The following is a 25,105-nucleotide window of genomic DNA, read 5'->3' as shown; positions in this document are numbered from 1 at the left end:
TGTGGTACTAATGAGGTAGTCTATAGACAACCAGCCCCAGAAATATGTGTAGAGGTCTTCTTGTTTTTTGGGGGGTGAAAACTAAGTTGGACAAACATGTAGCAAAACTCCATAAGGACATGGCATGGAATCACTGCAGGTAGGGGTGGGGGTTTGGGAGGCACTAGCTGGATGAAAATGCAAGAGCTTGCACGAAACTGGGAGATGTTGGGATTCCTACCAGCCCAAGTAGAAAGACTTTGCTGAACACTCAATGTAAACAATTGAATTCTAGAAAGGCCACTCTTTAGAACTGAAGACTGTAGCATAGAGTGAGGGCTACCCTAGACTTGTTCTAATGAAACCTAAAACCAAGTCTCCCCAAGATCAAAATGATTCACTGGTAAATTAAATACTTGCTAGAACAAAAATCAGTATATTCTAAAGGAAATGGCATAATCCAGACTTTCTTTAACGTAACAATTGATACATCTAATGAATGACTAAAAAAACACAAGATACCAGAATAGCAAAAATAGTGTTAATTACATACACACACACACACACACACACACACACACACACACACAAATGAAAAGATTCAAGATGACATAGATTTTTAAATTAGCAGAAAAATATTTTAAAACAACTATTATAAATATGCTCAAGGTTTTCAAGAAAACGATAGACACAGTAAGTGAGCAGATGGGGAAATAGCAGAAAAAATGGAAACTATAACAAAATCAAAAGGAAATTATAGAATTCACAGTATAACATCCAAAAAGAAATAGGTACTTGAAGGGATTAATAGCAGATTGAATACTGTAAAAGAAAAGATTATTTACTGAAACAAGTAAATAGAAACTATTCAAATTGAATCAGAGAGAAAAAAACAATAAAATAAAAATAATCCCAGAGACATATGGAACAATATAAAGTAATATATACATATAATTGAAGAGAAAAGATAGAAGAGATAGACTGGAGCAAAAAAAAAATTTTAATATAATAGCAAATATTTTTCTAAATTCTTAAAAACAAATCAACCTAAGATCCAAAATTTCAACAATCCTGAGCAAGATAAACACAAGGAAAACCATACAGAGGCATGTTATAGTCAAACTACTGCAGACAAACCTTTGTAAAAACAAACAAGTCTTTAAAATAACCTGAAAAATATAGTCACAATACATAAAAAGGAATAAGAAGAAGAATGGCAGTTGATTTTTCATCAGAAACAACAGAGGGCCTGACCAGGTGTGGTAGCTCACACCTGTACTCCCAGCAATTTCAGAGGCCAAGGCAGGTGGATTGCTTGAGCCCACGAGTTCAAAACCACCCTGGGCAACATAGTGAAACCTCTTCTACAAAAAATATAAAATTAGCTGGACATTGTGGTACATGCCTATAGACCCAGCTACTCAGGAGGTTCAGGTGAGAGAATTGCTTGAGCCCAGGAGGCCAGGGTTGTAGTGAGTGAAGATCATAGCACTGCACTCCAGCCTGGGCAAGAGTGAGACCCTATGTCAAAAACAAAAACACAACACAAACAAAAAACAGTGGAGGACTCAAGACAAAGGAGTCACATGTGTAAAGGGCCGAAAAAACTCCCACAAAAATATCTTCCTAAAATTTCACATGCAGGGAGAATATCCTTCAAAAGTGAATGCAAAGTAAAGAAACCCATGAAGTAGATTGATTCGATTCACATAATTGAAGAGAAAAAAAAATAAGACTTAGTAAAGAAATACTACCTCATATCTACTGTAGGTCAGTGCTTCCCCTAGTCAACGAGATCTGCTGCCTCCTGGTGGCTCTTCTGAATGTATGGGATTTACTGTTGGTTATTTCTTACTGTCCTTAAGATAAAGCTTTGGAGGCCCAGTTTCATTTCATGTAGTATTTGTTCACACAGGAAATTCTAATGTTTCATTTGCTACTCAATTCTTGGTTGCCTCAACATATGCTTTGTTTCTATACCAAGAATAAATTATTGGATTTTTCTTTTTTTTTTTTTTTGAGACAAAGTTTCTGTCACCCAAACTGGAGTGCAGTGGCATGATCTTGGCTCACTGCAACTTCCACCACCTGGGTTCAAGTGATTCTTCTGCCTCAGCCTTCCAAGTAGCTGGGACTACAGGTGCATGCCACCACGCCTGGCTAATTTTTGTACTTTTAGTAGATACGGGGTTTCACCATATTGGCCAGGCTGGTCTCAAACTCTTGACCTCATGATCAACCTGCCTCAGCCTCCCAAAGTGCTGAGATTACAAGCGTGAGCCACCCAGCCGGATTCCTTCATTTTTACATAAACAACCACTGTGCTATTAGGTTCAATTACTGGTTTCAGACTATTGGAAATATCTGACATAGTCTTTCTTGGACTTTTCAAACAAAGTTCAATTCTCTAAAGGACACAAATGAAGGACACAGAACTCAGCATTATTTTTTAGAGCAAACATGCAGGGGCAAGCCTCTAGAACCCTATCCCTGATTCTGATGGAGAAGAGGGTAAGGAAGCACAGATGTTGCTAAATCCAAATGAGTGAAGGTCATGTGAAGCTTGATTAATCCCCTCCAGTAATTCTGCCCTTAGACTAATCAGGATTTGTCTTCATTTGAGTAGGTGCATCTCATCAATCTCTGCCCCAGACAAAGTATAACATCACTTCCGAGTTCAGTGCGGTGTACAGAGGCTTAGACATAGTACTCATTTTCTCCTCCAGCCACGCCTTCTCTCCAAGGCTGATACAGCTTGGTCTGAAAACTTTCTTGAAGTTAAAGCTGCAGAACTATACAAGTTCGCTTACCAAAATGCCTCATGGAGTTATGCTAATAGACCCTTAAAATAGCCATGTAATCTTTTTTTCCCCCTATTTTATATTCTTTAATAATCATGTTTGAGAATTATGGATGTTGGCCCCATATAGAGGAAAAGTACTTATGTTTTCTGAAAATACTGTAATCCACAAATTACATAATTTTAAGATGCTAGACCTGAAAGGGACTCTGAAGCACAGCTCTTTTATTGACCAATTTTCAAATTGTAGAAAAGAGACTTAGGGACATCAGTGATTTTTCCAGGGCAAAGTATCTTAGGAGCAGATTTAGGTCTAAAACTTGACTAGGAGTCCTTTCTCCAGCAAGATGCTATCCAAGACACCCAGCAGATTTCATAACAGTAACATGCCAACCTCACTTCCCTATAAACATGCAGTTTTCCTCACTTATTAGTAGACAAATATCTAGTTTCTTTCTGTGGGGTAGGGAGGGGAGCCCACCATAGGTTCATGTCAAACCTAAAGTATCTTTCTTTTCAATTTTTTTAATTGACATTTACAAATGCATATATTTTGGGGTACAATGTGATATTATGATTCATGAATATAATGTGCAATAATTAAATCAAGCTTATTAACATCACCTCAAATATTTTTCTTGGTGAGAACATTTGAAATTTACTCTCTTAGCAGTTTTGAAATGTAGAATACACTATTATTAACTAATATTTATCATACTCTACAATAGCACTCAAAAAAAAATTACTTTTTTTTCACCTGAGATTTTCTGCTCTTTGATCATCAGCTCCACATTCTCCTCACCCCTCAGCCTCTGTAACCGCCATTGTATTCTCTGCTTCTATGAATTCAGTTGTTTTGATTCTACATATAAGTGGGAACATGCAGTATTTGTTTTTCTGTGCCTGCTTATTTCACTTAGCATGTTTCCCAATTCCATATTGTCACAAAGGACAGAATTATATTCTATTTCCCAATTCTAAATTGTCATAAATGCCAGAATCTTTTTTTAAGGCTGAAATGTATTCCACTGTGTGTGTGTGTGTGTGTGTGTGTATGCCATTTTTTGTTAATCCATTTATCTGTTGATAAACATCTAGATTAATTCTATAATTTGGCTATATTGAATAGTAGTACAAGGAACATGGGAGTGCAGACATGTTTTTGACAAAGTGATTCAAATATTTTGAATCAATACCCAGAGGTGGAATTGCTAGGTTATATGGTCATTATATTTTTAGATTTTTGAGGAAACGTCATACAGTTTTCCAAGAAGACTGTACTAATTTATATTTCTACCAATTGTATACAAGGGCAACCCTTTTTTCTACAAACCTTCCTAACACTTGTTCTCTTTCAGCTTTTAGATAATAGCCATTCTGACAGGTGTGTGATATGGAAATTTTAATTTGAATTTTCCTAATAATGAGCAATATTGAGCATTTTTTCATATATCTGTTGGCCATTTATATATCTTCTTTTGAGAAATGTCTATTCAGATCCCTTGCCCATTTTTAGTTTTGTTTGTTTGTTTTGTTTTCTTGCTATTGAGTTCCTTATATATTTTGAGTATTAACCCCTTATTTGATGTATGGCATGCAAATATTTTCTCCCAATCCATAGGTTGTCTCTTTACACTGCTAAATGTTTTCATTGCTGTGAAGAAGCTTTTTAGTTTGATACGGTCCCATTTGTCTATTGGTGGTTTCATTGCCTGAGCTTTGGTGGTTAAAAAAATTCCAAAAAATTATTTCCCGGATCAGTTATGTAGTTCTTCCCTTATATTTTATTCTATAAATTTAGTATCCCCAATCTAAAAATCTGAAATTTGAAATGCTCCAAAATCTAAAACTTTTTTAGTTTTGGCATGATGCTTAAAGCAAACTCTCATTGGAGTATTTTGGATTTTGGATTTTTGGGTTAGGGATGCTCAACCATTAAATATAATGCAAATAGTCCGGAATAAAAATAAAATAAAATATCAAACACTTCCAGTCCCAAGCATTTTGAATGATGAATACTCAACCTGTAGTAGTTTTATAATTTCAAGTCTTACATTTAAGTCTTTAATCCATTTTGAGTTGATTTTTGCATATAATGTAAGGGTCCAATTTAATGATTCTGTATGTAGACGTCAGGTTTTTACAAGAATCTTTTATTGAAAAGACTATCCTTTTCTCATTGTGTATTCTTGACTTTTTTTCTTTTTTTTCTGAAAACCAATTGACCTTACACACATGCAGACATTTCTTGGGTTTCTATTCTGTTCTACTGGTCAGTATGTATATTTTTTTGGCAGTACCAACCTGTTTAAATTACCATAGCTTTGTAGTATAGTTTAAAATCAGGTATTGTGTTGCCTCCAGCTTTGTTCTTTTTGTTAGCGATTGCATTGACTATTCAAAATTTTTCTGGTTCCATACCAGTTTCGGACTATCTTTTCTATTCTATTAAAAAATGACAATTTTGATAGGGATTGCTTATCAATCTGTAGATTGCTTTGGGTAGTATGGACATTTTAACAACATTAATTCTTCCAATCTATGAAGTGATTGGAAGGGGTATCTTTCCATTTGTGTCTTCAGTTTTTTCATCAACATTTTATAGTTTACAGTGTCTAGGCCCTTCTCCTGGGTTAAATTTATTCCTAAGCTTTTTTGTTTGTTTGTTTTTTGTTTTTGGTGGCTATTGTAAATGGGATTGTTCTCTTGATTTCTTTTTCAGATAGATTGTTGTTAATGTATAGAAATGTTGATTTGTGTGTGTTGGTTTTTTACGCTGCAACTATATTGAATCTATTAGTTTCAATAGATTTTTATTAAGTTTTAGGATCTTTCTATATATAAGAAAATGTCATCAAGAAACAGTGACAATTTCACCTTTTCCTTTTCTATCTAGATGTCTTGTTTCTTTCTTTTGCCTCATGGCTCTGGTAAAGACTTCCAGACAAGAAAAAAAAAAGAGCTGTGAATTCCCAGGCAACTCCCCTGAACTAAAGCTGGAATCAGTGGCTCATGCTTATAAACTAGAACATGAATATTTAGGGTATATACACAGCTGATTTGAAGATCCAAAAAAGAGTAATCATCACTGTTTTACTGTGCATCTTTCTGATTATTAGTGAGAATGTTTTTCTATATGTCACTTCATGAATATTTCCTCCATGTTCGTCATTTTTTTTCCAGTGAAGGTTCATTGGCTAAATAATTTCCAAATGAACGCTTGAGAAATTCAGGGCTAATACTGCAATATTTTCCATTCTTTTTGTCATACTAAGTCTTTGAAATCTGGTATATATTTTACATTTATAGCACATCTCAGTGCAGATGCTAAATTTTCATCACAAATAACTTATAGTCAGATTTCATAAAATTTAGAGTTGAAAAAATAGATTTATATACCCAAGTTGTTTCAAACATACTTAGAAGTTTTACTTAGAAGTTTTCCAATAACTGAATCATGTACCAAGACATCAGATCCCTCTAAAATTTGCATGTACATTTGCAAAACTAGTTCGTCCTTTTAGAAAAATTGCTTTGACTTTGAAGCAAATGTATTTCATGTTCAAAGCTGTTAGTCCACATTAACTCACTAACTCTTATATATTACCATCAAATTCAAAGGGATATGATATAAATAGCATCTCTAAATTTATAAATATTAATAATATTTTCATATTTTTCTTGCATTTGCTAATTTCTATAACACTGCTGATGACAACTAAAATTTTGTGCATTTTGTTTCATATTAGAAAAAAGTAAGAATCATTATTATTGATTTGTGTTATGAAAAGATTGAATTTCAATATACGTACCTGGCTAGTCAGGTCTTATATGAAGTTTTCTTTTCCTTAGAGCTTCAAACTTAGCTGTTCATTTGAGAAGTGTAAAATCAATGAGAAATCATGAATAATATACTTCCATACTTTGTCTTTGATGATTGAATATTTTGGCAAGCATTCCTTTTGTTTTTAAAAAACTGGAATAGTAGTATATCTTTGTAAAACTCTCCTAGTACTCAACCAACATGCAACTTCTGTCCTATTCTCAACTCTCATTTTTCCTTCCACTATATTTTTGCTCTTCTCCCCTTTCCAAGAGAGAGAAATTGCTAATCCAGGTGAGTTTCAAATCATTGATTGAACCACATTTCCTAGTGGTTGCTTCCTTCACTTTTCAGTGCCATGTAGATACTCTCTTTTATTTCCTTTTTCTTTACAGCTAAGGAGCTGCCTCCTAACAGATGACTGGCCATCTTGTTCTCTCTGTTACTCCTCACTTAAGTGGGTAAGCTGATTTAGAACTTCCTGCTTCAAAACATGCCTTGCCATCTTGCAGTATCTTTTATCTTCCTCATTCATATACAAAGTAAAAATCCTTGGCTTTAACTCCAACAACATACCACTGACTAGAAAGTGGCAAGGTCCCAAGATCTCTACGTTTAGGGAAGAATAGATTTAAAGTGACATTTAGGTCAGGCTACATGTCCCTTCCTAGGTTTACTAGGGCACTGGATTAGACATATATTTAGCTAGGACTCTCAGATGCAAGTGAACAAATCTAGTGGGAAGTACCTTCATCAATGGGGGAAAATTTATTGGCTCATATATCAAATAATGCTAAGGATGGGAATATAGCTATTCTTGGAGACTTATTAGAATGGAATAAATTACCATTTGGACTTTATATCTTGCCTCTGCTTTCCTCAGGAAGAGGGCTTCATTCTCTCAAACCAGCATCCCCTAGAAGGCTGGAGTCATGGGCACTAGCATCTTTCTGCGTCGACTTCAGGAAAAATCGTCTTTTTCCTTAATTTCTATTTGGAAAATCTCAGAAGAGTCCTGAATGATCACATTTACACAATCTGCCCATCCCTGGCATAGCTGGGCAAGGAAATAGTTTCCAAAGAAAGTAGAGAATGCTGTCAGCAGAACAAGGGACGGGTTCTGGAGAGACAAAACAAAAAGTACATATTACCGTAATTCTCAAATACTAGCCCAATTAACAATAAAGTCCTTCTGTATTACTTTGTTCCCTCTGCTTAAAACCTTCAGTCACTTTATGAAGGCAACGTGACTGGGCTGAGTCAAGATTTCTGGAATTTCTGGAATCTTGAAGTTAAAAATCAGTATTTCACCTATGCTTCTTGTGCAGGTCAAGAAATGAGTATAAACTTCAGAGTGTGTAGGATGGTTTGGAATGCTTCTGATGCATATGCTTTTTTTAATAACAAAAAGGTGACATAATCTGATCAATTACTACTCTTTTTGTTGCAATTAAAAGAGAAAAAATACAGACTGACTGAAGCCAAAATAAAGCTGTAGGCTCACATAACTGAACATTCCATGGATAATTTCATATCAGACACAGTTAGGTCCTGGGGCTCAAACAGTGTTCTCAGAACCCAGTCTGCTTGTTGTCATCTCTTGTCCTTGTGTTCCTTTGTCTTGGCTCCTTTCACAGACAGATTGTACCCTCACTGTAATTACATGGCTACACACAGCTCCAGGCTTCCACTCTATCCTCTTACCAGCTTTAGAAATAACTTGCATCTTTTCCTAAAGTTTCAGTGGAAGTCCTACAATTGGGTCTAATTGCTTTTGATGATCTTGGCTTGGGCTGTCTCTGGCAAGGGTGGAGTCAACCCCACTGAAACCATATAAACTCAGAGAAGGAACCTGTGGTTCCCTTTGTTGAGTCAGGGTGATTTTACTAGAGAAAGGACAAGTAATTCATGGAAAAATGAAAATGATCAATCTCCGATATGCAGATAACTTGGGAACAAACAAACAAACAATAACTTCCCCATCCAAATGTAACTATTGTTAGCATTTTGGCAATATACTTACATTATTTTTCATGTGTATTTTTTCCATGATTATAATTATAGTCTATTTAAAATTTTCTCCTGAATTGTCTCTTTTAACATTCTATCATATATACTTTTCATGTCTCTCTATAATATTCCAACCATAATTTTAATGGCTGCACATAAAATAACTATAATTTATTCCCATGGACACCAAGGTTATCTCTTTTCCTTTAAAAGCTACAAATAAAGCTGTGATAAACATCGTCATGCACACAGCTTTTTCTACTGCTTAGATTATTTTAGAGTAGTTGAATTTTCAAAAAGTTGAATTACTGAATTTAAAGGTACATATATTTACAACTTCCCAAATTTTTCCCCTCTTCCAAAAAGGATTATACTTATTAATAATGCTATCATAATATATAAATAGTAATCATATCTAAATGTTAAGTCCAAGAACACTAAAATGTTAAATTGTAGAAGGTAGGAAATTTCTCTGAGAGTAATAAAAGCGCTTATGAAGAGGATTTTTAAACTTTGATTCTGTATCGATTTTTCAGAAATCAGTTATATCACACTGCCCAATCGTGCAGTTGCACATTTGTTCCTTTTGGAAAACTATGTCAATCATACAAGAAAAAGAGTTGATAGGATATTATTAAACAAAGTAATATCAATGACATGGCAAGGGATTATAAATTTCAGCCATTCTCATTTCTCTAATATCTTCTGCACATTTTGGATAATTAAGCATCTGGGAAAAAATTTACACACAAGAACATATGTGACAACATTAATAATAACAACAAAATGGAGACCTGTCTGCTGAGCTTTAGATGACTATCTCTACCTGCTTGCTAAACATCTCCCTCGCAATGTTTGAAGGCTTCTCAAAGTTATGTCCCAATTAGAAATTATTCTGGGGCTTGGCATAATATCTAGCATGTAGAAAATGTTTAAATGTCTATCTGATGAATCAATGCATGAATTTTTTTCCAATAAATGCACTTCACTTCCTATAATCCATCATGCTGAATTGTTTTTCATCTACCAAGTTACATAAACCAGAAAACTCATCATCCTAGACTCCGCCTTTTTACCCTCCCTTTTAGTTGATTTGTCAACAGATTCTCCTGATTCCACTTTAGAAACACCCATTGTACCTACTCTCCAAACCATGTCCATTGTCCAAGTTCACCCCATCATCATCTTTCACTTAGATTATTACCACAGCTTCTTCCTTGGCCTCCTGCTTTTAGTCTCAGACTTTTTTTTTTTTTTTCTAAAACTTAGAGCCAATTACACTACTTTTTTCAGAATCCCATAATGGCTTACCATACAGAGGGCAAAATTTGAAACCATCTGCATGGCTAATAAGACCTTTCTATCACGGACTCCTGCCTATCTGCCTAGGCTTACCTCTCATCTCTTCACACATCCTGACCACACCTATTCCACTTTACCCTGCAGCAGTAGTGAACTTATCATAGCCCTCTCAATTTCCACTGGTCTTTCATACGTCTGTATCTCTGCATATGATATTGCAGCTGCCTGCTTAGAATGCCCTCTCTCTACCTGTGAGTTTGACATCATAGTTTCACTTTTTCTTCAATATTCATCTTAAGGCAAAGTCCTTTGGAAATATTAAAGAAGAGGTCAGGTAAGAACAGAATCAGCTATATGTCTCTGGTGTATGACTATGTATAAAGGTACTGGTTGAAACTATCAGAGTGGAAGAATTCTCACGATGGTATGCAACGAGAGAAAGGCAGTGGGCCATATTAGAATGTAGAGGAAGAAAAAACCCAAGAAAACTAAGAGGAGCAGAGACAGATGCAATCTTCCAGAAGCCAAGAAAAAGAAGACATTTAAACAGAATGAGATGACAAAAACTGTCCTCTATAGCAAAGAAATGGAGTAAGATGACCCTTTCAAAGCATTATTTGGCACTCTGTGTGGCAAGATGGCCGAACAGGAATAGTTCCCAACGAGATCGATGCGGAAGGGGATTAATTTCTGCATTTCCAACTGAGGTACCCAGTTCATCTCATTGGAACTGGTTGGACAGTGGGTGCAGCCCACAGAGGGTGAGCTGAAGGGGAGTGGAGCATCACCTCACCTGGGAAGCACAGGAGTCAGGGGATTTCTCTCCCCTAGCCAAGGGAAGCTGTGAGACACTATAATGGGAAGAATGGTACATTCTGGTCCAGATACTGCCCTTTTCCCATGGTCTTTGCAACTTGGAAGACCAGGAAATTCCCTCCAGTGCCTATACCACCAAGGTCCTGGGTTTCAAGCACAAAACTGGGTGGCCATTTGGGCAGATACCAAGCTAGCAGCAAGAGTTTTGTTTTTGTTTTTGTTTTTGTTTTCATACCCTGGTGGCACTTGGAATGCCAGTGAGACAGAACCCTTCACTCCCCTGGAAGGGGGCTAAAGCCAGGGAGCCAAGTGTTCTGACTCGGTGGGTCCCACCCCCATGGAGCACAGAAAGCTAAGATCCACTGGCTTGAAATTCTTGCTATCAGCACAGCAGTCTGAGGTCAACCTGGGACAATCAAGTTTGGGGGAGGAGGGGCACCCACATTGCTGAGGCTTGAGTAGGTGGTTTTTCCTTCACAGTGTAAACAAAGCTGCTGGAAGGTTCAAAGTGGGCAGAGCCCAACACAGCTCAGCAGGACCTCTGTGGCTAGACTGTCTGTCTAGATTCCTCCTCTCTGGGCAGGGCATCTCTGAAAAAAGGCAGATCTCCCTGGGACAGCACCTGGGGGACAGGCGGCTGAGGGTGCAGGTTCAGCAGACTTAAATGTCCCTGCCTGAGCAATGGATCTCCCAGCACAGTGTTTGAGCTCTGATAAGGGACAGACTGCCTCCTCAAGTGGCTCCCTGACCCCCATGTCTCCTGACCAGAAGACACCTCCCAGTAGGAGCTGCCAGACACCTCATACGGGAGAGCTCTGGCTGACATCTGGCAGGTGCTCCTCTGGGATGAAGCTTCCAGAGGAAGGAACAGGCAGCAATCTTCGCTGTTCTGCAGCCTCTGCTGGTGAAACCCAAGCAAACAGGGTCTGGAGTGGACCTCCAGCAAACACCAGCAGACCTGCAGCAGAGGGACCTGACTCTTAGAAAGAAAACTAACAAACAGACAAGAATAATATCCACATCAACAAAAAAGATGTCCATTCGGAAACCCCATCCGAAGATCACCAACATCAAAGACCAAAGGTAAATAAATCCACAAACATGGGGAGAAACCAGCACAAAAAAGCTGAAAATTCCAAAAACCAGAATGCCTCTTCTCCTCCAAAGGATCACAACTCCTCCCCAGCAAGGGAACAAAACTGGACAGAGAATGAGTTTGACAAATTGACAGAAGAAGGCTTCAGAAGTTGGGTAATAACAAACTCAACATACCAGAATCTCTGGGACACATTTAAAGCAGTATGTAGAGGGAAATTTATAGCACTAAATGCCCACAAGAGAAAGCAGAAAAGATCTAAAATTGACACCACAATGTCACAATGAAAAGAACTAGAGAAGCAAGAGGAAACAAATTCAAAAGCTAGCAGCAGACAAGAAATAACTAAGATCAGAGCAGAACTGAAAGAGACAGAGACATGAAAAACCCTCAAAAAAAAAAAAATGCATCCAGGAGCTGGTTTTTTGAAAAGACCAACAAAATAGAGCGCTAGCCAAACTAATAAAGAAGAAAAAAGCCAAGACTCAAATAGATACAATGAAAAGGGGATATCACTACCGATCCCTCAGAAATACAAACTACCATCAGAGAATATGATAAGCACCTCTATGCAAGTAAACTAGAACACCTAGAAGAAATGGATAGATTCCTGGACACATACAACCTCCCAACACTAAACCAGGAAGAAGTCAAATCCCTGAATAGACCAATAACATGTTCTGAAATTGGGGCAGCAATTAACAGCCTATCAACCAAAAAAAGTCCAAGCACAGACAGATTCACAGCTGAGTTCTACCAGAGATACAAAGAGGAGCTGGTACCATTCCTTCTAAAACTATTCCAAACAATAGAAAAAGAGGGAATCCTCCCTAACTCATTTTATGAGGCCATCATCATTCTGATACCAAAACATGGCAGAAATGTAACAAAAAAAGAAAATTTCAGGTCAATATCCATGATGCACATTGATATGAAAATCCTCAATAAAATCCTGCAAACTGAATCCAGCAGCACATCAAAAAGTTTACTGACCACGATCAAGTCAGCTTCATCTCTGGGATGCAAGGCTGATTCAACATACACAAATCAATAAATGTAATCAATCACATAAACAGGACCAAAGACAAAAACTACATGATTATCTCAATAGATGCAGAAAAAGCCTTCGATGAAATGTTTGATGCTTTGTTACAGCAGCCCTAAGAAACTAACACTGAGTCTCAAGGAATTCCTCACTTGTCCAGAATTACCCAGATAGTTTGGGATAGAGCCAATATTCAAACCCAAGGCTCCTAGCCCCCAAATCCATGGTCTTTGGATAATGCTAGGGTGAGTCAATCTTGATTCTATTTTACTGTGATAACATGATGTAAGATCAAATACTGACTCATATCAGAAAAGTGATTCCTTCTCTTCTAGTCTTTTTAATATTCTGTGAACAGCATACATTTCTTTTGTTAGAAAAATTACTTTACACTACCATAGACTTCATAAACACGGTACACTTATGTTTCATTAAATTTATTTTAAAATATTTTCTTTCTTCAATAACCTTAGCTTACCATATCTTTAAAAACTTAAAAAAATTGTCTCTTTTATAAGCTTAAAACATAAATACACTGTACAGATATATAAAACGATTTTTTATATCCTTATTCTTATAAGCTTTTTGCATCTTAATTTTTTAATTTTTAAACTTTTTTGTTAAAGACAGACACAGATGGGCCACAGTGGCTCACAAGTATAATCTCAGCACTTTGGGAGGCCGAGGTGGGTGGATCACCTGAGGTCGGGAGTTCAAGACCAGCCTGACCAACATGGAGAAACCCTGCCTCTACTAAAAAGTACAAAATTAGCCAGGCATGGTGGTAAATGCCTGTAATCCCAGCTACAGGGGAGGCTGAGGCAGGGGAATCACTTGAACCTAGGAGGTGAAGGTTGTGGTGAGCCAAGATCATGCCATTACACTCCACCCTGGGCAAGAAGAGCAAAATTCCATCAAAAAAAAAAGACACAAACACACAAACACACATTAGCCTAGGTTTACACAGAGTCAGGATCATTGGTGTCACTTTTACCTCCACATCTTGTCTCATTGGAAAGTCTTCAGGGGCAATAACACCCTGAGCTGTCATATCCTACGATGACAATGCCATCTTCTAGAATACTTCCTGAAAAGCCTGTCTGAGGCTGTTTGACAGTTAACTTACTTTTATAAGTAGAAGGAATGCACTGTAAAATAATGATAAAAAGCATAATACAGTAAATATATAAACCAGTAACAACAATCATTTATTCTCATTATAAAGTATTATGTACTGTACATAGTTATGGATGCTATCTTTTTATATGACTAGCAGCAGTAGGTTTTTTTACACCAGCATCACCACAAACATGTGAATAATGCATTGTGCTACAATGTTACAATGGCTTTGTCACTAGCTAATAAGAATTTTTCAGCTCCATTATAATCTTATAGGACCAATGTCATTTATGTGGTCCATCGATGATCAAAATGTCAGTATGGGCACATGACTGTAAATGTACGTCTTGAGCACTGGCCTTTCTAACAGAGTTTTTAGTTTTGAGGAATAAAACCTTGAGGCCATTCATTCATTGGATCATTCAGCAAATGATTAAATGGTTAATTTGTGGTACAATCAAGCAAAAGAAAACCTGAAGATGTCCATTTCTTCAAGGAACCTCTAATCTGGGACAGCAATGAATTCTCTATGAAAAGGAGAATCACTCAAGGCAGAAAGGTAACAGCTATGAAAGTGGTGAAAATATGGAGGAGAGAGATAATTATGGTCACCATGGACTTTGTTGATGCCAGAAATACATCATCTTTACACTTCCACCTTTCTCACCTACCCTGCCACCTCATCCAAAATGTGTTAATTCTATGTGCAAAACATCTTTCAGGCTGGCCGCGGTGGCTCAGGCCTGTAATCCCGGCACTTTGGGAGGCCGAGGCGGGCGGATCACGAATTCAAGAGATAGAGACCATCCTGGTCAACATGGTGAAACTCCCGTCTCTACTAAAACTACAAAAATTAGCCGGGTGTGGTGGTTCGCGCCTTTAGTCCCAGCTAAAGGCTGAGGCAGGAGAATCGCTTGCACCCAGGTGGCGGAGGTTGCAGTGAGCCGAGATCGTGCCACTCACTGCACTCCAGCCTGGCGACAGAGCGAGACTCCATCTCAAAACAAAACAAAAAACCAAAACTTCCCAATCCACCCTCTCTCTCTTCGCCCTCACTGCCCCATCCTAGTCCACACACTATCATCTGTCCTGTGCGTCCATGCCAGTCTTCTCATTCCCCTGCCTCTGGTCTGATCTCCTCCCAGCACTCTGCACTGGGTGACCTTTATGAAACGTAGATCTGATCATGCCACCTTCCCGCTTCCAAAGCCTAAAGCGTGAACCTCTAGAGTCTTCTAGGATCTGCCCAGCTTTACCTCTTGCTGGACGACTCTATGCGCCAGCCGTATTGGTTAAAAAAATGTTGAGTTTCCGGAACCCGTGGTGATCCTTTCACCGAGGCCGTTCCTTCCCTCACTGGCACTCTGTCCCCGCCCCTGGGCACCCCCTGCCTCTGGCAGAGCCAATTCCCTCCTTCCGGCCTCAGTTCCTCCAACAAACCTTAACCTAACCCGCCCCGGTGCTTTCCTTACGTAACACCCACTCCCTCTTTTACTTCTGCCTGGCTGGACTGAAGGTGGGCAGAGAAGGGGCTAGTCCGCCTTCTCCTGAGCCCGCCCCTCCCGCCCGGCACTCCCGGCACTCCGTGCACTCCTGCTGCGGGCGCCGGCGGCTTCCTCCCCCGGAGCTCACTTTCCCCCGAGGCGGGCTGCAGGCAAAGCAGCGCCGCAGAGTGCGTTTGCGTGGGCGGCGCGGGGGCGGGCTCAAGGCTGGGGCGGGGACATGGAGCCAAACCTAGAGGAAAATGCGAAGTCTGGTTGGCCAGGAGGCTTATCTGTCAGGCCGGGGGGCGGGGCTTCGGGGGCGGTGTGGAGGCGGGCTCAAGGCTGGGGCGGGGACCTGGAGCCAAACCTAGAGGAAAATGCGAAGTTTGGTTGGCCAGGAGGCTTATCTGTCAGGTCAGGGGGCGGGGCTGCGGGGGCGGTGTGGAGGCGGGCTCAAGCCTGGGGCGGGGACCTGGAACCAAATCTAGAGAAAAATGCGAAGTCTGGTTGGCCAGGAGGCTTATCTGTCAGGCCAGGGGGCGGGGCTTCGGGGGCGGTGTGGAAGCGGGCTCAAGGCTGGGGCGGGGACCTGGAACCAAATCTAGAGGAAAATGCGAAGTCTGGTTGGCCAGGAGGCTTATCTGTCAGCTCAGGGGGCGGGGCCTGGGTCGCAGTGCCTTTCCTCACAGCGAATGGGCGGGGCAGCGAAGAGAGCGAAGTAGCGCTGGCCTGGCTCCGGAACTCCGCCGCCGCCCGCAGGGCAGCCGCTATCCGGTGGGACGCCGGGAGGCCGGCGGGGGCAGGGCGCGGAGCTGGCAGAGGGCACCCCACGCCCGGGAGTCGCTGCGGCACCCTCTGCCCGCTGGCTGGGCCAGGCGCCGCCCCCTTGTGGCCTCTGGGAGCGCGCGGGAACCGGACGCCCAGCCGAGGAGGGAGGATCCGGGAGCTCATTCCGGGCAGGATCGGGGAGTCCGGGGCCCGCCTTGTAAGGGGGCCTGCGCTGCTTCTGCCTCCCGCGCTCTGACCTGGCGCTGCTCCAGGTACCTACAGGCAGCTACCCCATGGGCTGCTCACTGGAAAGCAGAATTGGGGGTCAGTGCGGGGCATGCGGAAAGATCCGTAAGCAGAGAGAATAAATCCTTTGCACTTAGATTTTGCTGCTCCCATTCCTCACCTCTGCCACCTTCCCCTTACCCCCAGACGGGCTGCAGGTCACATCCTCTTATCCTTGATATATTCAGGTCATAGAAGCCCCTCAAACCACCTAGAAGCAGCCCCCACATGTCACCAAATAATAGACCACAGCTGGCATGTAAATGCCACCAGTTAGAGATGTGTAGTAATTTGTGATTTCCTCATGAGTCGTTCAAACTAGAGATTTCGAAATTATTACTAAATTTTGGTATTAATCTAACTATTACTAATAACGTTTTCTATTATTACTAAATGCATAGTCTTTGGAGCAGAAGTTGTGCAGAAGGAAGATCTGGATAAATACCTGACAATTCACCCAGTATGTTACTTTCTTTGAAGCAATTAAAAAGGTCTGTGTCTTGTCTTAAGTAATTCATTTACTTGGGTTGCTGTCTAAAATGCTTTTAAATTTTCAAAACACATCTGTGAGGAGAGGTCTCCACATCTTCAGTTGAAAACTGGAAGAAGCAAAGGAAGGGAGAGTTTGTCTTTGAAAAAAGCACACCTAACTCTAATAAGAAGAAGTAAGAGATGCGGTGGATAGAAAGCCAACAGCTTTCTTCATAGGATTTGAAACTATAACTGAAGAAAAGGCCATCTGCCACACCCCCTTTGTCCACCTGTTCAGTCACCTCTCATTATTCAACTTACCTTCTAGTCAGGTCAAATGACAGTCTCTCCAGACTCATCTTGCTTTCTTATATCTCTTTGTATATAATACTCCTTTACCTTCCTAATTCGTATTTTACCTTCGAAATTCAGCCAACATATCAACTCCCCTAGAAAGTTCCAGTATCTTTCCTCCAAATACGGATCTTTCCACTGTACTACTATCGAGTTCTGGGATGTTTCTTTTGGTGGCAACCCTGCTGCCCCCACCCTAACCCCATCAGCTTGCTTTGGGCTTATGAGATCCAATAAATATGGATTCATATCAAACTGTTAGTGTCTCACCCTATTCATTAGTTGACATTTATCAAATGCATATCCCAGGCACTGTTCTGAATATGCAAGGACAAGAACTTCCAAACGCTAAAGGCTTACAATATCAGAGCAAGACGCTATTGGGAATGAGAGAGACCAGCATGTTTCTAACAAGAGAAACCTGTGTATGTGATTGCAGAATTTTACAGGTGCTCTTGAAGTTTTTTCATGGGCCATAATCATATTCTGTGCTTTATTCAGCTTCATATTTTTTATCTGGGAAGGTATCATCAAGAGTTTGCGGGAGGACGCTGTTACTTCTGCTGAAATTCTGTCAACAGAACTAAGGTTATATATTATTTTGCCCCTTCTCTTTCCAAAAACAAATGACCTTAAAAATAGCATGGCCTGAGATCTATGCCAAGAAAATATCCACATTATATTTGTAATTCACACTGCTCTGAAGTTGAATTTGTGATGATTATATTGAGACTATATTAAAATAATTCCCTAGTTGCATTTATTATGCTCATGAGATTTGATGATTTATTATTAAACCTCTTAGAGTTAATTATGTTTATTGCCCCAGTCTTCTCCGAAGGAAACTTGGGAATTGTCTTTCTTATCCTTAATTAGGAAAATACAAAGTGCTTTTCTGAGCACATGGAAATTGTTTTCCCTTGCTCAGTAACACTGACCCACCAGGTTTATTAAACAAAAACTTCTGATAACAGATAAAATTTTTACCTTTAGTATTAAAATATGTAAGGATAGTCTATAAATAGCAGATCAGCTTCACCCCTTCTAGTTCCTCATTTTATACTTTTTAGGGAAGAAGGGGTTTTTTTTTCCTCTGGTTAAAAACATACTTTTTAAAAAATAACAATTGCCAAGTGGTAAGTGTATCCGTTTGCTAGGGCTATAATAAGAAAGTGCTATAAGCTGGGTGACTTAACAGAAATTTCGCCTCTCAGTTCTGGAGGCTAGAAGTCTGAGATAGGTGTCCTCAAAGTTGGCTCCCTTTGAGGGCTGTGAGGGTGAGTCCGTTCCAGGCCTCTCCCCTTGGCTTTGTTAACGGGCACCTTCTCCCCATGTCTCTCCAACGTTGCATTCCTTCGATTCATGTCTTTCTCTGTGCCCAAATTTAGGCAATGGACTAAATGTGTCCACCCTAAAATGCACATGTTGAAGTCCTAATCCCAGTGGGATAATATTTGAAGATGGGGCCTGTGGGAGGCGATCCGGTTTGAAGAGTGGAACCTCTCGATTGAAATTAGTGCCTTTTACAAGAAGAGGTCCAAGAACTGCTAGCTCTCCTGCCACGTTGTGATGCAATTAGAAGTCAGCAGCAGGCTGCAGGCCGGAAGAAGACCTTTGCCAGACCCTGACTCTGCTGGTGCCCTGATCTTGGACTTCTAAGCCTTCAGGATTTTAAGAAATAAATTTCTGTTGTTTATAAGCCCCCCAGTTTGGGGTACTTTGTTGGAACAGCCAACTGAATAAGACAATTTACATGAATAGACTTACAGTTCTGTGACTTGATTTTTTCACTCAGCATTTTCTAAACCTGTACTTATAGCTCTGCTTCATCTTAACTGCTATTTAACATCCCATTATATTAATAAAACACAATTTGTTTCTGCATTCCTTTACCGAAGAATATTTAAAATGTTTCCAAAGTCTTGCCATTACAAATTATGCTGCAATTAATATTCTTACATATAATCTCATGTACACTTAAATTTCTTAAGGGGAGTGGTCTCCTGCTTTGCTGATTAGGTTGCCTTATCAATAAAAAAGCTTAACTGCTTATCCTCAGTATGACTCTATTTATAAATTATATAAATGTCCTATTGTATTAACATGTAATATCCATTATAAAATGTAAATTTTTCCTTAAAAGATAAATACAAACTTCTACTATTTTCTTCCAATATCCCATTTGAATTGCTAAGGTATAAGGCATAGATATGTTGACCACTACTTATATTACTATCATATCATCATCATCATACTATATTAATAGTATATCAATATAATATTAAATCATATTACTCTCCAAGAATTGTACCATAATTTGCATTTCTTTTATCAGAGTATAAAAATTTCCATTTCTCCACATCCTTACCAATACTTGATATAAATTTATACTTTTAACATTTTATTTGGTTTTATTTTTATTTTATTTTTATTTTTTTGAGATGGAATCTTGCTGTGTCACCAGGCTGGAGTGCAATGGTGTGATCTTGGCTCACCGAAACCTCCACCTTCCCAGTTCAAGCGATTCTCCTGCCTCAGTAGCTGGGATTACAGGCACACACCACCATGCCCAGCTAATTTTTTTTGTATTTTTAGTAGAGATGGGGTTTCACCATGTGGGCCAGGATGGTCTAGATCTTTTGACCTCATGATCCACCCACCTCGGCCTCCCAAAGTGCTGGGATTACAGGCATGAGCCATCACACCCGGCCTAACATTTTATTTTGAAAGAAACTTCAAACTAGCAGAAAAGTTGTGAGAATAATACAATGACGTCCTGTATAACCTTCACCTACATTCACCGATTAGTAACAGTTTGCTGCACTTGCCTTTTGTTTCTCTTTGTCTGTCTCCCTCTCTTCCTTCCTTCCTTCCATTGCAGAAAAAGCCAGGTTCTTGTCACAACCAGGAAAATTTAGGCATGCAGACACATTGCAGGGTGAATAGGGCAGGGCTTATTGGGTGAAAAGGAAAAAAGAGAAGAGTAATCTCAGCAAAGAGAGAGAGAGTCCTGTTAGCAATCCTCCACCTTACAGATTGAATCCCAAGCCAACACTCCGGAAATTAAGAGACCAGGCTCCTCCCCATGCAAATAGCAGGGACTTCTCCTGGCTTTACCCCCTCCCCCAGTACTCAGGTGGCCATTATTCAGAGAGAATCAGTCGGGAAAGGATGGGCTTCTTCCAGGATCAGCAGTCCAGTTTTTCAGCCTTTAGGCTGTTGTAGGCTCCAACCTGGCCAACGTGACAAAACCTCTTTGCTACTGAAAATACAAGAATTAGCCAGGCACAACGGTGCACACCTGTAATCCCAGCTACTTGGGAGGGTGAGGCCTGATTCCACTTCGGAGAATTATTTTGACTCGGGAGATGAAGGTTGCAGTGGACTGAGATCATGCCACTGCACTCCAGCCTAGGTGACAGAGTGAGATTCTGTCTCAAATAAATAAATAGAAACTATTTATTTGAGAATAAATAAAATAAATAGAAACTATTTATGTTGAGAAAAATGGAAATAATTTTGTAGTTCCTAGAGTAGATTTTAGCAAATTCTTTGAACAGTTATTTTCTTTTCCTTTAGGATGTTTGAAAATTAAAATGAAACAATGTCAAAACGGTTGAGGAAGTATGTAAGGCCAAAGGACCAGAACTTCACCAAAAAGCTAAAAATAAGTACCCAGCCCAGTGGCCTGAGAATGGACATAGAGGTACCAAAGCAGTCAGATGATGCCCAGGACACAGAGAAGGCATCTTCAGATGAATCCAGCCTGAGCTCAGGCAAAATAAGTCAGGAATTACGGCTACATCTGGATATTCAGGAGAAGTACTCACCACCCTCCGTGATGGCTACATCTCAGCAGGTCTCTCAGGTCAGCAAGAGCTTCTTGTAGAACTTCAGTGTAAAGATGAGGAAACTTATGAAATCTGTTACCACCCACAGAGTGAAAAGCCTGAACTGAGTGAGCTAGTGACAAAAAACTTGTTTTATTGACTAAATCTTTAATAGAGATAAAAATAAAAGGTGAAGATAAACTCAACAGCCCAGCAACTAGGATCCCTCCAGACCCTACAGGGATCTCTATGACTTCTAGAACCAACTTTAACCTACAGTATGAGGATGAAGACATAGAGCTATCTTGTTCTGAGCACTCAGAAGATCTTCAGAGAGAGTCTATTGAGGGTGATGAAAATATGATCCTTGTTGACATTTTATGATGAAGACACAGATCTGATCTCTAGAGAAGATTGCTCTGATCAGCAGCCCAGTTGTTGGACATCTTTTTAGGACCTCACAGGACTTCAAGAGCATAAGCAGTACCATTTAGGGGCACATTCCCACTGTCACCCCACCTGTAGCAAGGAACTATTCTGGGCTGCCAACCTACGCAAGCACAAATTGATTCGCTCTGGAGACCAGCCATGTGAGTGGCCTGAAAGTGATAAAGGTTTCATCTGCACAGTGGATGTTTGGAGGTACCTGTGAAATATGCTTGAGTTGCAGTGCTCCAAAATGACTGTGGAAAATGTACCGTGAGAGATCCCTGGTCCACAGTACACCAAAGCCAGCACAGTTCAGATGAACGAAACACAGGAAAGGAAGACTGCAAACCATACATCTGTCCTCTTTGCTGTAAAAGGTTTCGCAAACCAAACCTGCTGTCAAGACTTAAGGGGACCCATTGGAAGAGCAAGCCATAAAACTGCCGAGAATGTGGTGTGGCCTTCGTCCAGATGGTCAGGTTAAAAAGATTTCAACAAGTGCACTCTGGAGTGCTGCCTTTCTGCGGAAATGAGTGTGGAGACGTTCACCCAGCTGGCATCCCTGCAACCCCATCAGCAGATTTATCTGGAGAGAAAGCAGAATCCTGTGCTTCCTCTGCTCATGCTGTCCTTCAGCCAGGGACCTGGAGGAGGCATGACGGACTCATGAAGTGGAGGGATCCTAGTTGCTGGGCTGTTGAGTTTATCTTTGCCTTTTGTTTTTATCTCTATTAAGATTTAGTCAATAAAACAAGTTTTTTGTCACTAACTCACTCAGTTCAGGCTTTTCCTCCAGACCCTGCCCCTCACGAATGAACTGAAATAAATCTAAGAACACAGTCTTTCCCCCTCAGAAGTACTGTGGTTATTTCTAGTAGGAATAAGATAGATATTTACAGGTGCAGATAATACTGTTATTAATGGCTGAAAATAAAATAATTTTTATAATTGAATTTACAATTGATAAACTCAACTGTAAACATTTATTTAATTCTCAAATAAAGAAGCCTCATCAAGAAGCCAAACCATTTTCATAATCTGGTGTTCCGCTTGGTTTCTTAAGGACTAGTCTTTATTGTAGTTTTCCACAATTGCAGTCCTGTGATGGTTTCCATGCAGTTCTGAATGTAAATCTAGCCTCTTTCCTCAAGGCCATTTGCAATCTGGCTTATCTTTGTCATTAAGTGTTGTACTTTTCGAAAGAAAGTATTTATTTTTCTTAAAACCTGTGACAATACTTGCTTGGATGTTTTCCAAACTACATATATCATTTTACATATTCCAAGAGTAAACATTACATTTATAAGAGAGAACACAACTGATTCTCTGTATCAGTAAGAAATTCATTTTGGTATTTGAAAAATTTGTCTACCCCTTTGAAGCATAAAGTGTCTTAGTTATCTTGTTTCGTTTTCTCTTTTAAAAATTATCCAAAACCTAGTCTCTGATAGGGCTTACTTTGCAAGTCTCTGTTAGCCCTTTGCTATTATAACTGACTTAAGTTCCTGGGTTTTGGTGCTGTAAACATATTTGGAAGTGGAATTCAGAAGAGAATCTTAGTTTTAGGCCAGTCAATGGGCTTCAGAAGGCCTGCGACTCCTTGAAATCATAACACAAAACATCAGTAATGTGGGGCTTTTGATAGGCTCCACAGCTTTTATTGGATTCTCAAGTAGCTTGTGATTCAAGAAAAGGTTCAGAACCACTTTCGTCACGAAGATTTAGGAAACAGTTGAGGATCGAATTGGTTATAGCATTTTGGAAACTCTGGAGTGATTTTCAGACTAACTCCCTCTCATTTCATCATTATCCTTAGTTCCTGACTACTTTTCCATCAGTACAAAAGCACCATCCTCTGTGTACTTGTCATAAACACTTCCCTTCACCTTTGTCATTAAACTGGCAGTCATCCTTTGAAATGGTGTTTCCTTTTTTGCAAAACAGGGATAATATTGTATTTTCCTCAAAGGATTATGTTTTAGGCTCTGGAGAACTAGGAATTTCTCCTTTTGCTAGGGAAGACCATACATGAATTCACTTATCTCTGAAGTAACCACTGAAATATACCAAGAAAGAGAGTGACCAAAAGGGATTCGTACTTAGAATTCCTTATCAGATGTGGTGTTGGTATCCAGATATGATGCAGTGTTTCTGCCCCCTTCTCGAAGGCTGCCTCTTCCTGGGCCCCGGAACTAGTGAGGCTCACGCAGCAATGAAACAGATTACAGAAGGGTATCTATACAACAGCTGAGTCTCAACCAGCCTAAGTGGGTGGCCATCGGAGGGAATGTGGCAAGAGGAAGCAGACATGTTTCCAACCTTTCTGGCAATTTACTAAGGGCAGAAATCAGGGCTCGCGGTGACACTGAGTGAATAGTCTCTTACTCGTTAGGAGAAAGTTATTCCTTGTATTACTGTTTGTTTTCTATGGCAGCACTACAAATTACCAACCAAAATTCAACAGCTTAAAAAAAAAAAAAAACAAGCATTTATTATTTTACACAGTTTCCAAGGATTGGTAACTTGGGAGCCACTTAGCTGCACAGTTCTGGCTGTTGGTCTTTCATGAGGTTCCAATCAAGTTGTCTGCCAGGTCTCCAGTCATCTGAACTCTTGACTGGAGCTAGGCGATCCACTTAAAAGGTCACTGATGTGGCTGCTGGTGGAGTACCCCAGTTCCTCACCACAGGGCCACAAGGCTACTTAGGACATGGTGGCTGTCTTCTGCCAAAGCAAGTGAATGAGGGAAAAAGAGAGAGAGAAACAAAGTATATTATGGAAGCCACAGTGCTTTTTATGACCTAGACTCCAAAGTCACACACCATCACTTCTGCTTTATTCTGTCCATTAGAACCGAGTCACTAAGTCTAGCCTACACTAAAAGGGAAGAAAACTAGGTTCCAGTCTCGAAGAGAGGCGTGTCAAAGAATTTGTGCACATATTTTTAAAGCCACCACAATGATGATGGAAAATAAAACTGTAAGCAGGCATTAACTTCTAAACCAAAAGGCAGGACATTTGCTACATATTCTCCTTGTTGCACAGAGACAGCCTGTTTTTAGAATGAACACGTAGAGCTTACTGACTCTTGCTTAACAATAATGGGTAATAGCCATGACCTATTAATCTTGACTGCATTCCTGGAAAGGAAAATTGTTGCAGACCCCATGTAAAAATATTTTTCAAGGACCTTTCATAACAGATTGTTGTAGGAATTGAGATAATGAATGTAGTGCCGATCTCTAAAATATGTTCACTAAACGGTAGCTATTTTTATCCCTTCACCAAGCCTCATTGGCTCCACCCCCGAAATCTCTGGCATCTCCTCATCTTATCTCTATCCCCACTTTTCCTTGACTCCATCTGAACTACCACAAGGAATCCCTGTGTCCCTCCTTGTTTTTGGCCTCCTCTGTGTTTTCTTTGTTTTTAGCAAGAGGTGTTTTTCTTTAAATCTTAGTGATAACTTATATTTTATAGCAGTTCTATTCATT

General features: G+C 39.9%; 1 protein-coding gene and 2 long non-coding RNA genes across 7 annotated transcripts in view; 1 reads left to right on the top strand and 2 right to left on the bottom strand.

The window, feature by feature from the left end:
• Positions 1-1,977: 1,977 nt before the first annotated feature.
• LOC120360202 (uncharacterized) lies at positions 1,978-15,649 on the bottom strand. Its single transcript, XR_012514973.1, has 2 exons — positions 15,247-15,649; positions 1,978-14,019 (listed from the first exon to the last, which is right to left on the bottom strand). It is a non-coding gene; the product is annotated as an uncharacterized LOC120360202 (long non-coding RNA).
• A 545-nt stretch (positions 15,650-16,194) lies between these two features.
• On the top strand, positions 16,195-22,669 carry LOC141582262 (uncharacterized). Its single transcript, XR_012515079.1, has 3 exons — positions 16,195-16,514; positions 16,929-17,018; positions 20,932-22,669. It is a non-coding gene; the product is annotated as an uncharacterized LOC141582262 (long non-coding RNA).
• Positions 22,670-24,080: 1,411 nt separating this feature from the next.
• ZNF648 (zinc finger protein 648) overlaps positions 24,081-25,105 on the bottom strand; it is a 138,061-nt gene continuing 137,036 nt past the window's right edge. For all 5 annotated transcript variants that reach the window (XM_074390062.1, XM_074390060.1, XM_074390061.1 and 2 more), the window contains one exon: positions 24,081-24,335. The gene's annotated coding sequence lies outside the window, so the exon portion shown is untranslated. The remainder of the gene's footprint in view (positions 24,336-25,105) is intronic.

Source organism: Saimiri boliviensis, chromosome 19, assembly GCF_048565385.1.
Source record: "Saimiri boliviensis isolate mSaiBol1 chromosome 19, mSaiBol1.pri, whole genome shotgun sequence".
Classification (NCBI taxonomy): Eukaryota; Metazoa; Chordata; class Mammalia; order Primates; family Cebidae; genus Saimiri; species Saimiri boliviensis.
This window is presented reverse-complemented; position numbering and strand designations above follow the sequence as displayed.